Genomic DNA, 14,858 nt, shown 5'->3' with positions numbered 1-14,858 from the left:
AAAAAAAAAAGAGCTGTAAGGGGGCTTGGGGGGGGGGCTATACTTGTGTTTTACTATCTGCAGTAAACCGAGAGAATTCACCTGAAGGCGCATACAATAAACAAAAAGAATTCATGAAGACCACGGAAAGAGATGGGAGAGAGAGTGAGGGCAGGGCATTAGATCTGGAAGGTTTAGCATCTCATGAGGTTTAAGGGAGAAAATCCATGTGTAGGGGGAGGGATGTTTAAAGGGTGGGGGGTAATAGTGTTAGCTGGGAGATGAATCTAGGACAAGAAGCTTTACCACAGAAACAAGTCCTGGGGGTGTAAATATTGAGTGTTCTCTCCCTGTGGAACCACACCCCATTATGCTCAGTGTCAAATACTCAGACAAGCTTTCGTTGATGTTGGCATTTAGCATTCAGCTTTGTCTCAACCTTTTTATGTATGCATAATCTCTTAGATTTTGCAATGATGCAAAAACCATGGAGCTTTCTTTTATGTAGACAATAAAAAAATCTTTTCATCTTATTCAACGATTTTATGTTAAAGTGGGTTAAGAGGAATCTGCCAATAATTTCAAAAAGCGGTTAATACTTGAAAATATTCATTCAATGACTTAAAAATGTCCGAGATAAAAGCTGTCTACACCTTTTTTCTTGTTTATTGAGTGCAAAAACTGACCACTTCCCTTTCCATTAACTTATAAGGAAAAAATTCGAATACAGAAAAAAAAAGGAGAATGTGATTTTGGATATGGGCCACACTTTTCTCAAGAATTCTTCAAAAAAGGGCAGTACTTAGGGGACATAAAAATGATTTAATCCACGAGGTCCTCAGAAGAATGTTTTTAAACTATGTATCAATGGTATCGTAGACTTTAAAACAAAGAGAAAAATAAACCAGACCATTTCCTCATTTAATTTTGTGGAAAACAGAACAATTGCCAGAATATTTCCCCCAAGCCTGGCAGAAAAAAAAGCAATCACCATTTTATATTATAGTTTGAACTAGAATAGGTATTTAATCCAAATTCACATACACGTTCACATGCATGAGCTCATCTAGAAGAGGAGAAAGGAGGAGAATAACTACCTCCTGGGAGTGCACAGTAAATCTCTTAGAGTATTAGTGATTTTGATGACAGGGTCTATATTAATCTAATATAAATAATGCACTTACATTCCATTTAAAATAGCCTCATTGTGTTATCTCATCCATAGCCGCACTGGACTCTCCTTCCTTCTGCCGTATGTTAAGATGGTTCAGAGCAGGAGGACTTGAGTGGTTTAGAGAGTTTTCAGTCATGCAGAAATGTCCTTGGATGACAGATTTTGAAAACCACTGATCTAAACAAGGGTTGGTCAGGGGAATTTATACCGGGAGCAATTGCTCGTATTCCTACAGCCCAGAAGTTCCTTTTAGTCCAGATTCCAGTAGTCTCACCACTCAATCTAGTGGGAAAGGTGGGGTCAAAGGGGGAAGAAAAGCCTTTTCCTGTTACTGATAACTCTACCTGTACTGTCACTGGATTAGGAAAAATGGCAACAACAACAACAAAAAAAGCAGAAGGCCATAAAAGTTTCCTAACTTCCCATTCTTACTGGAATGAATCACAACCTTTTCATATATCCCTGAAATGTAACAAAGTGTGGGTCCTTCCACTATATGGTAACACAAACAATTGAGGGTAATTCATGAGTAATTCAAACTACCTGATGGATATAAATTATTCAAGGTTGACTATGAAATATACCAACTCATATTTTACTAGCCTAAGTCTTTTTTTTTTAAGATTTTATTTATTTATTTATTTACTCATTTATTCATTTATTTATTTGAGAGAGAGAGTACAGGGAGGGGCAGAGGGAGAGGGACAAGCATGGTGCTCGATGCGGGGCTCGATCTCACGACCCTGAGATCATGACCTGAGCCGAGATCAAGAGTCAGACGCTTCACCGACTGAGCCAGCCAGGCGCTCCAGCAGCCTAAGTCTTAAATCTATTACTATTTAATAGCTACTGTGAGAATCTAAAATGGGTGAAGATATACATGACAGACCATGGGGAAGAAGGAAATTTTATCATGTGAGTGAAGAAACACAGAAATAAGGGAAATGACATTCCACAGACAGAAGGGCCGACATAGGGAGTTAATGAGGAAGTAAGAATATTCCTATTTGTCAACTTCCTTTCAACCTAATTTTCGTATCCAGATACTCCATGAAGTATTTTACTTGTCTTAAGTGTCAGGTGACAGACAGCCTGAGCTAGCAGAATTCCAAATAAAAAAGTGTACTGTTCCTTTTAATTTTTAAGAGTCTCATTTTCCTTTCACCCGGACTCTGAGGTTGGCAGTGCAGGTGTTAATATTCCCATTTGAAAATTCCCATTTTATAGAAAGCGAGTTACTAAGTGACATAGCTGCTGAGAGAGTTGGAAAACAAGAATCCAGGTCCCCTGACACCTAATTTGGTGTCCATTAGTCACCCCTGTATTGTATTAATATTTATTTGAGGGGAAAAAAAACCCCCCACAAATATGACTCCTCAACACCACCACGGAGTTACTTTACGAGGAAGTCAGTAAAAGGCTGGAGGAAAGAGAGGACTACGTCACGAGAGACACAGAATGATATCTGATTAAAGTTGCACAATCATCGACCTGTACCTTTGCCAGAAAGACCCTCCCAGTGACAATTCTCAGAGCCTCCTTTTATCCTTCAGGTGGCACTTCCTGGCATAGACCTCTAACGTGCCGTACTCCCTCAGGCCTCAGTAGTTTTTCCTAGGACACTCTCCCCACTTGGAATTCCCTGCTCTCCTTGTCTACCAAGCCAATTTCTAGTCATACTCGAGTAAGTGTTCAAGTATATCTCCTTCCATGAGACCTCCCCTCACATCCCTTAGCGGCCTCCGTTGCTAGGTTTTCTAAACCCCCATGACACTCTGAATATTATAGGTCCTGTCACTTTGGATTGTAATGGTTTCTATAAACTATAAACTAGACTATAAACTCCGGAGAGCTGCCTCTGGGTCCTCCTTATGTTTTTATTCTACCCGTCTCGGTGCCCATCACGCAGGAGCCCAATCGTAGGAGGCAATTTTGGTGAAATCAAGTTTGGCAGAGGTCGGTTTTCTCTCCTCCAAGACTAAGCTGTTTTGGGGTGATAAGGAAACAAGAAACTGTGAAAGGGCCTTATCCTTCCTGAACTAAGTCATGAATGGTAAGAAATAAATGAAAGGCTACAATCTCAAACAGTATACCTAAATACCTAAACGGCTCCTTTTGATGTCTGTCGGATGGACCCCGTGTGTGCCTAGCAGGGTGCCCAGAACAGCAGGCGAACAACAACTTTAGGATGGATGGACGGAGGGGTGAATGGCTCAGGAAGTGACGGCTGAACTAAACCGAGCCAACCAGACCCTTAGCTACAGTAAGGAAGGGCAATGCCGATCATCATTTGTCGAAGCAAGGTAGTCCTGGCGAAACTAAAAACTGAAGAAACGCGTTTCACTGGTTCACCACCTAGACCAGAACACTGAAACATGAAGCAGCATCTCCTAAAACCAATAATTTCTACAGACTGCTAATTGAGAAGGATAAAAGCATCTTCTTTGGACTGGTAGATCCTCTTCAATTATTGTAGCCAGTGATGTTGAAAAAGTAAGCCCCCAAATCCAATTTTGACAATAACTGCTCCACTAGATTGAACGAAAAAATAAAATAGCGCGTTCCACCAAGCAAGGCACTGTACATCACCAATACCTAGTCACTCAAACGGCAAGCGAGCAGTCAAGAGTAAAATACACAGATGAGGCACAGGAGGGCCCGATGCTAACAAGGCCCTGTAACTTTCAAAATAGAGAAATATATATGTATTTGATGAAAGATCTATGAATCTTCTGTTCCAATATGAGAATTATAATTGAGGCTGAAGGAAAGGCCTCAAATCCTTTTCTCATGCCATTTCCTGGCCTTCCCATTTATGCAAACCGGCAGAGTAGAAATATCAAGGATAGCAACATAATGAGTAATAAAAAGAATAAAAGACAATGGAGTTCCCCACAGGGAAGAGCATATTCACAACACACTGTAGCATCTGCTTAGCGTTGGGTAGAGGGGGTGGAGGCTCCTGCCGCGGGGACGGGCTAACTGATACAGGTCATTAACCGCTATCTGGGGGAATGTTCCGGGGTACAAAGGCTGGAGGTTTTTATTTAAATGAAAGTAATACGGTCTTATAAAAGGGAGCCGTGTTTTGCTAACACTGCACTTGAATTTTGCTGCTGGGCCCAAGAAACACAGTGTATAGGTCCCTATGGGCTAGTTGGAAACACAAGAGTCATAAAAGTCTCTAGGATCCTGAATCGGAAAGAGAAAGATCGGCTCGGAACCCACACAGGACAGTCAGATAGGCAGGGATTCAGACACCGACAGGTAACGGAAGAAGTCCCAGAACAATGAAAAAAGGGTAGCAAAAAAGTAGGATTCTGTATTGACCACTCACAAGAGCCAAGAGTGAACTTGACACCCCGTCATTACTAATCCAAAACTCAGAATGAATTATGCCCTCCATCTTGCTTGAACCATCTCAATCCTCTATTCAAAAACCTTCTATGACTCCTTACTTGTGTGGATGGATTTCTAGACTCCACATTCAAGGTTCCCTCCACCCCAGCTCTTCCTTACTTATTTAACCTTATTTCCCATTACGGGTTGTCCCAGATTTGCACACAACTGGAAAACACAGAATCTCTTTAGCCAAGAACTGCCATGGGAGCTGTAATTTTTTTTTTTTTTAATGCAGCTTACAGTTGCTGTGGATTCAAGAGAAGAATATACCAAAAATATATAGAGGAGGGATTAGAGCAGAAAGGGAAATTAGCAAAGGCTTTCCCTGTCCCAAAATATCTTCTCCTATAGTGCCAACAAGCTTTCTCTCCCTCCGATGTTTGCACCTTCACTTATTCTCTCCCTCTCGTTGTTTGCTGTGTACCACTGCCAGAAATTCCATCAAGTACGCATTCATTTGAGCTAAAAGAGAATCCTGTTAAAATGATAATAAGGAGAGCTGCCAGGATAAGGTGGCTGTCAGTTATTCTCACACTGGTGTGAATGAGTTCAGTCAAGTTTCTTCAAATAGCAAAGAGCTGTTGCCCTCAGGGAATGGGGAAAGGCTGGTGGTGAGAACCTTCTGGAGTCCTTGCGAACTTGGGTGGGGTGCTCTATGAAGGAAGTTGGGGGATGGGGGAAGCTGGGGGGCTAGAGCAACTATGTCTAGAGATAGAGAAACCGAGGTATCGATAAGCGTGCAGAGAAGGTTGTAGAAGAATAACAAAGCCCCACTTCCTCTACTACTCCGCGTCTTCCAGCCCAGAACCTGTCACGCCTTTCCTGACGCTCTGCTCCTAGGCCCTGGAGCTCAGGCGAGTACTGTCCGTGGGACAGATCAGCTACTTAAGTAGGTTCAATACAATACTTTGGGCACGGCCAGAAACTTCACCATCGTGCAAACAATCTGTAAATAAACCTTCAGGACACACACCATTGTTAGGCTGGGAACTGCTTGTGCGTCCCTCGCCTCACCCTGCACACACACACCCTCCTTAGGCTGCTCTCTTCTCTTTGGGAGATGCTACATGTTTTTGGGTTTTTTATTCGCTTATCATCTATTCAACTCATAAAACATTCCCCCTGCCTAAAATATGTTCTTCTGTTCACACAAGTTCTGCCTGCTCCTTTTTATTTCTTTTTAAGATTTTAAGGAATCTCTACACCCAACGTGGGGCTTGACCCCATGACCCCAAGATCAAGAGGCACATGCTCCACCTACTGAGCCAGCCAGGTGCCCCAACTTCTGCGTGTTCTTAAGTTCCAAATCAAGTTCTACCTTTTTTAAAAAAGATTTTCTTTATTAGAGAGAGATAAAGAGAGGGAGGGAGCACGAGCGGGGGAGGAAGAGAGAGAGAGGGAGAAGCAGACTCCCCACTGAGCAGAGAGCCCCAACACAGGGCTTGATCCCAGGACCCCGGATCATGACCTGAGCCGAAGGCAGACGCTTAACCGACCGAGCCACCCAGGCGCCCCTCTAACTCTGCCTGTTGAAGCCTAATTTGATTTGTCTAACACCCACCAAATGCCCTTTTCTGAACTCTTGTGGCCCTTAACACACACTGGTCTTATTTAGCCTTATGTGTGCTCACCTCAGCTGCCAAAATCAAGGCTGTAAAAGCTAGCTTTCCCCAGGCAGAGGCAATTCATCCACCCACCCAAACAATTAATAAGCATCTACTTTGCAACAAGTGTTGTATTTCAGCTCGAAATTCAAACCCCAGTCTAAGCCCAGATCCCCACCCCTCAAGGTGCTCACGGCCCAGGGAATATCAAGTACAGTCACAGTACTGTGTGAGATGCGCTGCAGAGGACGCCTGCTCGAGGTCACATGAACGTACGCGGACAGCCTGAGAGCCTGCACTGGGCTCGGCCAGGGAGTCAGGGCAGGTTTCACAGAGGGGACCCCTGAGCTGAGTGCTACGCCTGAGCAAGAAGGTGTCAGGCAGTCAAGCGAGACAGAGGGAAGGGTGGGGCGGGGGAGGTCCAACTAGTTAAGGCACGGCTACAATCAACTGCAACAACATCAAGTCTTAAACTAAGCAGTAGTAGTGGGGGTCAGGGGGTGATTCAAAAAGATTTTTTAGCAGATGGAATGGGCAGGAGATGACGACAGTGGCTAATGTTTGTGGGCCACGGAACATGGAACGAGTGGCCTTCTAAATGCTTTACCCATTTACTCGCTTAGCTGACTTACTCTTCACTGTGACTATGTACTGTAGGTACTATTAATATCTCCATTTTACAGGGGCGCCTGGGTGGCTCAGTCGGTTAAGCATCTACCTTGGGCTCAGGTCAGGATCTCAGGGTCCCGGGATGGAGCCCCACATCCCACATTGGGCTCCCTGCTCAGTGGGGAGTCTGCTTCCCCCTCTACCCTCCCCCCAACTAATTTGCGGGCACGCTCTCTCTCTCTCTCAAATGAATAAATAAAATATTTTTTAAAAATATCTCCATTTTACAGAAGAGGAAACTAAGGCCCAGAAAAGTCCAGTGACATGACTAAAGTTATACAGCGGGTAAATGTTGGGGCTGGAATTCATCCACAGGCAGTCTAGCTCTGGGGTCCAGTACGTAAGCCCTCCACTCTGCTATCTTTAAATGTGAGATCGTTGGGGAGAAGGGAGCCCAGGATGACCGCAAAGTTAACGAGAGGGAAAGGCTGAGGCACAGCGGGCCACAATAGATGAAACTCGAAGACTGAATATACTGTCAGCTGCATTTATTAATTACCTCTGTTCCTTGTTCCTAATGGCAAAAGCAAATTTCTCAGTTCATGTTCTCCAGATATATTCTAGCATTTTCTTCACTGGGACTGGTCACCTCGTCTTGATCTCAGTCTGCTAGTTCTCAGTTTTAGCACTTGGCACATTTAGCCTCTTCCTAGAATTATTTATCAATGTAGCTTATCTCCTTTATTAGGTTAAAAGTATCCAAGGCAAAAAAAAAAAGTCTTGAATCTTCACCTTTGATGAATAGCAGCCAGGACCCAGTATACACAATAAAAATTAATTGGCTTAAACATGGAATATAACATTTCTTAAAGTTTCCAATTCTACACACAGCTGTGAATTACCATTATTTGTCGCATCTCAGTAACACCTTTGTTATTATTCTTTTTTTAAATCGGCCCTTTTAAATTTACACTTGTCTTCAAAGGAAAACTTTCTACTTATTACTGCAAATGGCAAACTGCTATATCTTACAATAATGAGAAGGCAGCTATAAAAATAGATGCGTAACTCCTAAAATGAGAAATGCTTGCACACAACTTAACACATGATCCTATTCCCCACACAGTGCCACACTTACCACACTCTGGGGCAGGTTTGTTTTTTTTTTTAATTGAAGTGAAATTCACATCACATAAAATTAACAATTTTTTTTAAAGTAAGCTCTGCGCCCAACATGGGGCTTGAATTTATGATCTCGAGATCAAGAGTCATGTGCTCTACCAACTGAGCCAGCCAGGCGCCCCGAAAATTAACAATTTTAAGCTAAAGAATTCAGTGACATCCAGTGCATTCCTAATGTTGGGCAATCGCTACCTCTCTTGTCCCCAAGTATTTTCATTACTCCCAAACAAAAACCAGTATCGGTTAAGCTGTTGCCCCTTGTTCTCCTCTCTCCCACAGCCCCTGGCAACCACTGATAGGTATTCTGTCTCTATGGATTTATCTATTTTGATATTTCACATTAATGGAATCATACACTATGTGATCCTTTGTGCCAAGTTCTTTCACCGAGTGTAATGTTTTAGAGGTTTATCCACAATGTATAATGCACCAGTATTTCATTCCTGTTGATGGCTAAATATTCCATTGTAGGAAACATTTTGTTTATTCATTCATCCACTGATAAACATCCGAGCTGCTTCCCCCTTTAGGCTCTTGTGCTACTGTGACCACCTGCTTTCAATTCTTCAGGGTATATACTTAGAAGTGGAATTTCTGGAACATACAGTAACTATGTTTAACCTTTGGAAGAACCTCTGGGGTTGGTTGCGTACAACACCCTGTGGGTTTCAAAATAACACGTGAGACTGGAAGGTCTCATGTCAGAATGTGTGTCTCCAAACATAAGACATGTGAGGAAAGAAGTTCATTCTCGGGGTGCCTGGGTGGCTCAGTCGTTAAGCGTCTGCCTTCAGCTCAGGTTGTGATCCCGGGGTCCTGGGATCGAGCCCCGCGTCAGGCTCTCAGCTCAGTGGGGAGCCTGTCCCCCCACCCTGTCTGCTGCTCCCCCTGCTTGTGCTCTCTCTCTGTTGAATAAATATTTTTTTTAAAAGAAGCTCATTCTCATCGTGCTTACTAAAATATAAATTTCAAATTTCATCATATTGGTGTGATAGTTGTTTTTTTTGCAGCTGGTCCTTTTACATCAAATAGTAGATGGTTCAGGCAATTATTAAATGAGGTCTTCATATCTCAAATTTCCTCAAAATCATGCCTGTGTATTAGCATTTCCCTCACAGTCTGGCACCTTTATGTTTTCAAAATTCCATTTTATCCATTGATCCATGTTAGTTCAACAATAGGAAAAAAAAAAAAACCCACCACCACAACAAAAAGAGAGCACAGGCCTGGTTCCAATTCACAATTACATATACTATAAATACTTGGTATTTCAAAGTTAGCATTTTCTGGATGTCAAGTTTTGCTCTAACCCTAAAAAGATTGTAGCCACGCATTCTTGGGCATGCCTGAGCACTGCACTAGTAATTCAGTTGGTCTGGGTAAGATGTTGTAACCTGCTCTAGTCTTGACTTCAGCAATAATATTCACGAAACCATGGGTTTGATGCACCAGGCTTTTTTTTTTTTTCTAATAGCATTTTAAAAAAAATAACAAAACTATTCAAATTGAAAGTTCAGGTCTGCGCACTGACAGGCGTCTGCATACCTACAGTAGCATACACATCATCCTTCAGAAAGCACTGATGGGTTAGGAGCAATTTCTTAAGATTGCACATGCTATTCTCACATATTTTGTTTGCCAGAGAAACAGGAAGCTTCTATCTTGTCTGCAAACTGACAAAGAAAGAATGCACAGCTCATCCCAAAGAGTTCAAAACTGGAGAAGGGGTTTCTAATGACTCTGAAGATGTAGCTCTCCTGACTTCCTAAAGGGAAGATGAATTATCTTTGGTGGGCATCTCGCAGAAGCCAAGCAATGAAGACAAGCGCTTTCGGAAGAACTCAGAGTCACTTGCACTTTGCAACATCTTCCACTGGGAGATGCACTCATCCTGTGATTCGACAGAACACTTGGTATTCAAAGAGCACGCATCTCTAATTTAAATGGTATGCTACGCTTCTTCCCGTAGTCAACCATGTCATCCCCTAGAATGTACTATGCCCACTGACACACTATCTACTGACAAACAAGGGAGAGTAATTTTTAAACAAATCATTTCCCTATTTCAATATAGAGATTATAGAGAATCCTTCTATCTACCCTTGTTCTAAGGTGAAAGCATTTGACCAATTTTTCAAATGCAGGTATCCAGGGATAGATACAAAAACGGAATATACCTGAAATGCTGCAATCAAAAAGTAAAATTTTCTATCGTGAAGACTTTGACTGCCACTGACTACTCACATATAAGTGGAAGGGGTTTTCAGTTAAAACAAAACAAAACAAAACAAATGAATAAAAATCTGTCCTCGAGCCAAATATTTAAAAAATGAGTCCAAGACATAATAATTTAAGATTATAAGAATAAATTTAAAGACTAAATATGATAATATATGTAAAGTGCCCAGCACAAGGCCCACTGGTAGCACAGAAATTTATCAAATGGCAGCTTTAGATCCTTCAAGATTAGGTGGCTCTCCTTGGAACTAAAACACCAATCCTCAGGCCAAAATTAAATCATAATTGTCAGGGCTCCCATAATCCTATATGTTCCCCAATTTTAGCACCCAGCACATTCTGCCTCATCTAATAATGATATGTATTTCTATATCTGTATTATTAGGTTGTAAGTCCCCTTGCAGGCTTCTTACAGCTTTTAAAATAAGATGTAACCTAAAAATTCAACACATGGAAGAGAAAACTATTTAATAAACGCAAGTAGTCACACCTTACTTTTGTATGATGCCCTACCAATTACAAAGCACTTTCATGTCCTAATTTCATTAATTTATGATCTTTCATTATCTCTGCCTCAACAAGATAGACATTGAGACATGACAGCTTATTAAAGGCAAAGCTGAAATTAGAAAGAGTTGAATCAGGCGAATAGGGAGAGAAGGGGAGGAGAAGTGTAACAACAGATACGAGTTAAGGCAGGGGACATAACTGCACAGGTACACAAAGACTCCACCAGAAGAACGTTTCAACTTTATGGTATTTTAAGATATTTCCCTGAATACTGTTTGAAATGCATGGTCTTAATTTTTTCAACTGCAGGCACAATGGTATCATCTCTTAAGAATTGCCTTGCAAGTAAGTGATGCATGGTGGCTCCTAAGGGTCTTCAACTGCTCGTATCTGCCTAGGCCTAATCAGGAGAGAGAAACCAAACAGGAATTTGAACCGGGAGAGTTTCACATAAGGAATAATTAACTACGACAGAATTAGAATCACAGAAAATTGGAGCGATGAGCAACTGCCTAGTGGTAAGTAAAGAAAATTCTAAAAAAAAAAAATACAGGAATCGTAGGTATCAGGAACAACTACTCTCCGTAAAGCTGAGACAGAGCACCCAAGGAAGAGATCCCTCCCCCAGGGCTGCAATAGTGTCTAAGTGTCCAAAGGAGCGCCCTGCACCCAGATGGAGATCCAGACCTTATCTGGAGAGGGCAGAATTGTGGCTCACTAGAGGGTAGAGAAGATGCCGTGGTGACCATCTTCTGAAATTGGCCAGAAACCCATCCTGTAGAACTTTCTGAGACTCACCCTTTGGAACATGCCCCAAATGTACCCTCCGGAAAGTGTCTTATCAGAAGCACTCTGCTACAAAGCTACCTAAGGGGGCACCGGGAAAAGCTCCTGACCATTGGGTGAAGAAGTTAAGCTCTAAAGAAGAACCGGAGTTGTAGGAACAGTCTGCGAGCAAGCACAGAGGAACCAGGAAGCAAAACCCTCTCCTCCTGGTATGCCTTCCCAGCACGCTCTACTAACAAAACTTCAATGCCAGGTGTAAAGGAAACAAATATTTAAAGGGCTCAGGTCCATGTTCCCAGAGCAGACAAAAAGGATGAATTTGCAGCTGAAGGGCAATAAGTCAATAACTGGCACCTTGGTTAACAGAGAAATGCTCTTTGTAAGCATGCAAGAGCCAAATTATAGCACAGCTAGGTATAATATTTGTTTTACCAAACCCACACAATGGACAGATTTGGTAGGAGGAGAATTAAGTAGCTGTGTTGCTTTGATTCTATTACTTTTAGACTTCTTACTTAGATAATATATCCTTTTAGAATGCTAGAAAAGAGAACCTTTAAAGATCATATAGAATAAAGAGGTCAAATCACCTCTCCATCCAGAAGCCAGATTGGACCATGTGGTATGAAGGGTAATATATAGTAGCTATGGAATTACTCCTCAAAATACCAATTTTACACGTTAAAGTGGTCTTTACTGTCAAAGTGCTTTCATGGCTGCTAACTTGTTTTAAACTTGCAAGACGGAAATTTTTAGCCCCATCTGATGGATAGGAACATCAACCACAAATGCCAAAAATTCATCAGTTAACCTAAGTTTACATAGTTATTTGCTGGTGCCCTTCCCCAACACAACCTTATCTCCAGGGTCTAAGGTTCAATTATCTATTTGGCCAAACATATGCATTCAATAGGATCTTTCAGGCTATAACCAATTCCTATCAGAGAATCCCAAGCTATCACTGGGAGTCACGGGTGGTTTTCTGCTACAAACTTCTCTCCTGCTCCAGTCTCCTAAAATTGCTACAAGACAAACTTAATATCAACTTACTTTGATTAGAAGTATACTTGAGGAATCTTCCAGCATTCAAAGATGACATTATCACTGGATAGGGATGAGTAGAAAAGTAAAGCTATCCTCACTTCAGTAGCTTTCAAGGGCGTGTCTTTCTATGCTCTTGGATTTTTGCGGACCAGTGAAATCTCAAAAACATCTTCGGGTCCTACAAAGGGTAGCCAAATTTATTTTGCAAAGTAAGAAAGTTTAAAAGGCAACTATAAATGCATGACCCCTTACCCACAATTCAAAAATCCAAACAATTGGAAATCAGATGCTCCCCCTGCCCTTTTTTTTCTTGCCTGTAATTCATTTGGCAGCAAAATGTGAACTGACCTGAACTCATCTGGCAGTAAAGCCTGACCTGAATGAATGTGAGGCTATCCACAGGCTTTTTCTGTCTAACTTGGTATAAATATTCTTACATTTCACTGCAGAAATATTACTGAAACTGATTATGGGGTATCAATTCAGTCCTGGCTGGGGCTGTTTTTTTGGGGGGGCTGTTATATAATATACAATACATGCATATTATTACCTGTACAAAATCCAAAAAGAACCTAAATTCTGAAGCATATCTTGCCTTAAGGTTTTTAGATAATAAGGGTACACAACCTCTTATTGCCATCATTTCATTACAGAAAGGGCAAGAGGACTTTTTAGCCATCAAAGTGAAGGGCAGTCTCAGAAAAAAGGATGGCTCTTTATACTCAATAGATTTAGATTTCTGGAAGAAAAAAAAATCACTAAATTGTGTTTTTCTTTTTTTATTTCAAACATGTAACAATAACCACAACAAACCAGCTTCCATGTACTAAATGGCATCTGGGAACCACTGCTGTTGGAAGACATTCTACTCAGATGGCTCCACGCTCAAAAGAGGATCTTTAGACTCCTTCTTTAGTCTGGGGCAGAACTGAAATTCTAGGACAGGAACAAGTTAAGCCATGCTATGACTGCGGTGGCCCATAGATAAATGATGTTTATGCAGTACAAAAGCTAGTGGTCATGTGGAATTCCATCCAACAAGAGAAGTTCTACATCTTTCCCACCTTAAACTACCTCTAATGAACAGATCAGAAGGTGCTTGCATCTCTGGTCCAGATCTAACTGAAAAGGTTCTTTGATTTTGATTTTGATTTTTTTAAAAGATTTTATTTCTTTATTCATAAGAGACAGAGAGAGAGAGAAGCAGAGGCAGAGGGAGAAGCAGGCTCCCTGGGGGGCAGGGAGCCCGATGCAGGACTCCATCCCAGGACTCTGGGATCATCACCTGAGCTGAAGGCAGACGCTTAACCAACTGAGCCACCCAGGCACCCGGTTCTTTGATTTTTAAAGAACCAGTGCAATTGGATGAACATGTATATACAAGAATAAATCTAAAAAATTCTAAAGATGTATCCTGATTGTTAGAACACTGGGCAAGCGAGAAGGAAACACCACCAGTAGATCCACCTGTGGCGTGAGTATCTTCTGGCTTTCTCAGATTGCCAATTTCTGAGCACTGCCTATTCCCTGAGCAGTCTGACGAACTAACAAAACTGACCTTCTTGGACATGTCAAATTCTATCCTAACAGATGCTCATGAATCAGGTGTCCTGTAGTTTAAGAGAGAACATTTCATCTCTCCTACAAGGGCCACCATCTGCATCCATAGACAGGACAATAAATGATTCAGCTGGACAACACTTAATGAATCTCTACTTTGCATCAGTCACTGCGTTAGACGCAGGAAAGGGATGGCTTGATAGGAACATCTCATTTTCCTTGTGGACTTCATAGTCCAGTTAGGAGAGACTACTAAGAAAAGTAATTATTACACCATGTGCTATGTAATATGACAGGTGTCCAGCCAAATGCTGTGGGATGGAAGATCATGTCATTCTGTTGGGGGCAGGGAGCAGAGTTCACAGACCCAGCAAGACCACAGGCACAGAAAACGTCTTGAATAAACCTCAAGAGGCTTTCATTGCAGAAAAGGCCATGGTAACTCTCTCATATGTATTTCAAAATATAAATCCAACAACGATCTAATGTCTTTGATGACAGCAAATCTGATGCTCGTGAAGTATCATATACTCTTTTTCTCCCCTCATTGTTTGGGACCTATGCCTGGTTGGTGCTCTAAGTATGTGCTTAACCTACCTGTTGGGTAATCCAACAGTATCACAGAAATATGAAAGAATATGGTACATTTGGGGAAGGACAAAAAATGGGGTGCAGCAACAGCATGGGGTGCTGAATTGAGAAGTGGCAGGAAGTAGGGCTGGAAAGGTGGTTTGGAGCCTAATACAAAGGGCTCTCTATGCCATGCTAAG

At 41.8% G+C, this 14,858-nt stretch overlaps 1 protein-coding gene across 5 annotated transcripts in view; it reads right to left on the bottom strand.

Annotated features, from left to right (window-relative positions):
• Positions 1-14,858, bottom strand: part of KLHL13 (kelch like family member 13) — a 203,983-nt gene that overhangs the window by 83,927 nt on the left and 105,198 nt on the right. Inside the window, exon 3 of one of the 5 annotated variants that reach the window (XM_078065129.1) lies at positions 12,535-12,706. The exons of the other annotated variants lie outside the window; for them this stretch is intronic. The gene's annotated coding sequence lies outside the window, so the exon portion shown is untranslated. The remainder of the gene's footprint in view (positions 1-12,534; positions 12,707-14,858) is intronic. 5 annotated transcript variants of the gene reach the window in all.

The sequence above is a fragment of the Halichoerus grypus genome, chromosome X, assembly GCF_964656455.1.
Source record: "Halichoerus grypus chromosome X, mHalGry1.hap1.1, whole genome shotgun sequence".
Lineage (NCBI taxonomy): Eukaryota > Metazoa > Chordata > Mammalia > Carnivora > Phocidae > Halichoerus > Halichoerus grypus.
The sequence above is the reverse complement of the archived record's forward strand: the minus strand, read 5'-3'. Positions and strand labels throughout refer to the sequence as shown.